Raw genomic sequence first — 3,773 nt, forward strand, 5'->3', positions numbered from 1 at the left:
AAACCCCTCAACCCTAATGTTCAGTACTCATCCAAAAACCAAATAAATGGATCTCAATTAAACCCCTCAACCCTAATGTTCAGTACTCATCCAAAAACCAAATAAATGGATCTCAATTTTAGGAAGTAAATGTGGTTATAAATAATTTGGGGCTTTAGTGGGCATGGGTGAATGAATGTGAAGAATAATTTAACAGTCTTTTTTTTGTGTGAGACAATTGGATTACACAGCTAGTAAGTGTCTAGTCTGAGGCTAGATTTGAACTCAGGTCCTTCTGACTCCAAGGCCTGTTCTCTAGACACTGCACCACCTAGCTGCCCCAATTTAATGGTTTTAATAAAGAACATTAGTCTTTCATTCAACATACATTTTTAAATGCTAGACACTGGGAATACAAAGCCAAAAAAAAAGAAAAAAGAAAAGAAAAGAAATTATCCTTGCCCTCAGGGAACTTACATTATTTTGAGAGGGAGGAAATGTAAAAAAATTAAATAAAAAATAATGCAGAATAGTTACAAAGTAATTTCTGCAGAGAACATACCAAATGCTGGGGCATCAGGATAGGTCTGCAGAGCTGAACCTTGAAGGAATTGAATGGTTCTATAAAGAACAGAGAGGGAGGGAATACTTTCTAGGCATGAGGATGGCTTATAAACAGTCATGGAGACAGGAGGAGAAATGTGCCATAAGAGAACAGCAAGTAGGCCAGTTTGACTGATGTATGGAGTGAATCAGGAGGCATAATGTGCAGTAAGCCTTGAGCCAGATTGTGAAGGACTTTTAATGGCCAACCAGAAGATTTACTGTATGCATGTTAATCAGTTATACTTTCTATGTATTCAACCAGGCAAGAGGAAGAGAGAAAATATCTTAAAGAAAGTGGTGTAATGTAGTAGAAAGAACACTGGGCCAGGAGTCAGAAAAACTGGGTAAAAGTCCTGGCTCTGCCGCAAACTGTCTCCCTTTTACTCCAAGTAAAAATGTGCAGTATTTCATTAGCACCAGCAGATGGTAGCATTGTAGATAACACTGAATTTGTTCCTCTGAATACATAAAAAAATCTTGGAGAAGGAATGAATCGTGAATATTTAAAGGTTGATTCAACCCCTTCCATTTACAGATAATAAAACAATCTCAGAAAAGTTCAGTAGCTACTGAGACAAAGTTAATTCACTTATAATAGCTCTTAATTAGATGAGTTAAGTGATTATTTTTTTTGGCCACAGCAACTCATGAAAACATGAACTACTAAGTTGTAAAGGAGTTGTTTTGGTCTGTGTTAGTAGTGGGAGTACCATATGGAAAAGAAAACATTTGTGGAGTAAGATGCCCTTATTTAGAATCTTAGAAACCTAGGGTTTAGAAGAATATCAAAGGTCATCTAGTCCAACCCATACCAGGAAAATTTTTTAAAAGTTGTTATTTTTTTTAATATGAAGGTATCAAAAATATTTATAGACTAAAAATGGAATGATTCTTAGCAGCCTCTGTAATCTTCTCCCACTACTTGAAGGCCTTCATAACAAAAGTGGAAGAAGACCATGAGATGCAAATTGAGGAGTAAATGCTAAAAGAAGAGATATATGAGTAACAACATAGAACTTCTCTTGAGGCCAGGGGGCTAGAAAGTTTACTCACTCCCTCCAAAAAGGTCCCTAATTCTGTACCCACACATGAGGACCAGGTTTATGGCCTCAAAAGAGAAGGCAGGCTATTTTTCTTGAACTCTGGCTATTTATACCGCTAGTCAGCCAATCAATCTACAAGCATTTTCAAGAGTTCCAGGGAAAAATCACTTAAATTTTATTTTTGATTCATGTCTAGGGTTTCTCCCCCAATTCCCCCCCAAAAAAAGAGTATATAAGTATTAGTATACAATGGATATTAGGTATAGGACAATTGTTCATTTCCTCCATAAAAAAGGCTAAAAACATGAAAAGCTCACAAGGGTACATTGGTAAAGCCTTAAACATGAAGCAATAATATAACTTATATTCCACTCTCCTGGGAGAATGATACTTAAAACATCAAAACATGAAGCATTTTGAGGGACTGATAAATAAGTATTTCAATTTTACCTCAGCTCTGCACTGTCTTCCTCAATATCCTTATGTTTGGCAAGGCAGACCATGGGTTAGGCTTATACTACTATTAGAACTCATCTTCTTTTCCTCTAATAAACATAATACACAGCGGGCATCTCTTGGAGTAGACTGATGGACCTAAGAACTCTTCAGGCAAGATGCTCAAGGATAAAAAGTTCATCTCTCAGGATCACTGTTTGCTCACCTATGCTCAAAAAAAGAAATGCCAAACAAAAGATGCATCCAGAAGTCCAAAGCACGAAGACAGGCTAGCCTAAGCAACCTTTGTTTCTAAATCCACTGTATCTGCTGTATCCCCTACCCTCATGGAAAGTCCAGAAAGAAAAAGTAAATTATATTCTATGCATTTCTGTAAGAAAGAGAGAGCTCCAGAAGGTAGTCAGTCACTTGTTACTCCTTTCAAGTTCTATTGCATGGATGTGGCTCTGCCTGCTGAGTTGCTTATTTGACCTCATTTCAAGCATCAATTTACACGTTATGAGGACACAGAGATGAGCTCCTTGTGGGCAGGAAAATTTTTGCTCTTGTCTTTTTATCCACAACGCCTACTTATTGCTTACTAAATGTTTGTCCAATCAAATTGAATTGGATTGATAATAGTAGAGAAGCAAAAAGAGGGGAACAGAAAGTGCTAAGAATAGAACAGTTTGTAAACCATCCACAAACATTAACTGTGGTTGCTGTAAATGTGAGATCTTCATCCCATAATCTATAATAGATAGCTTAAACAATATAATGGGCAAAGGCTTAGTAAATTTACTCAAACCAATAAAGAAATTGAGTTTTGGGTTGTACCAACGAGACTTATCCAATACATGACATTAGAGAGGTGTATGTGTTGTTTCTTCACCTGTGGGAAAGGAGAAAGGGTTAAAGGAATTACATTAGATAATCTCAAATATCCTCTTCTGCTTGAATATTTTATGTATCTAAAGTTTATCTTTGTTCCCCAATCCCAGTACCACTTCTAATTTCCCTATTTCAGTGACTCATTATGTCATTGGTCCTCTTCGAGAATGAAGGATGAACAATAACCACTCTTTTAATCACTCAGTTTTGCAAACTCAGTGTCATCTTATGCAGTTGTATATTTAGAGTTTTATTTTTCAAATTTCTTTTTTTAATTTGCATGTGCTGGGGATAGTGAAAGGACAAATTAATAAAAATGTTTGTTAGTTGAAGAATAAAATAATAATTAACTTAAACAATCAAAAAGAAAACCTATGGGTTATAATCAAGGCTAGACTTGGAAAAAATGAATTTTTCTTCAAAGGTATGCTTAATAATTAAATATGATAATGTATGATTTTATAATGAAGCATGAAAGAATACATAAAAAAATTGGTTGTTATCCTCAACTCTTCATTCTTATACCTCTGCCCTTCCCACATATACAATCAGTTGCCAAGATCTTGGCAATTCCACTTTCTAAACATCTTTTTGCATTCCACCATTTGTCTCCATCATCCCACAACCATCCTAGACGAAGCCCTTATCAACTCTCACAGGGAATATTCCAATACTCATAATTTACTTCCATTCCATTCTCTCCCTTCTCCAATCTATCCTCCACACAGTGAAAATTGATATTCCTAAAGCAGAGGTCTGATTATGATACTCCCCTGCTCAAAAAAATGTGGGTCCTCATCGCCTTTAAGATAAAATATG

Source organism: Vombatus ursinus, unplaced genomic scaffold, assembly GCF_900497805.2.
Source record: "Vombatus ursinus unplaced genomic scaffold, bare-nosed wombat genome assembly UNPS02014841.1, whole genome shotgun sequence".
NCBI classification, from domain to species: Eukaryota; Metazoa; Chordata; class Mammalia; order Diprotodontia; family Vombatidae; genus Vombatus; species Vombatus ursinus.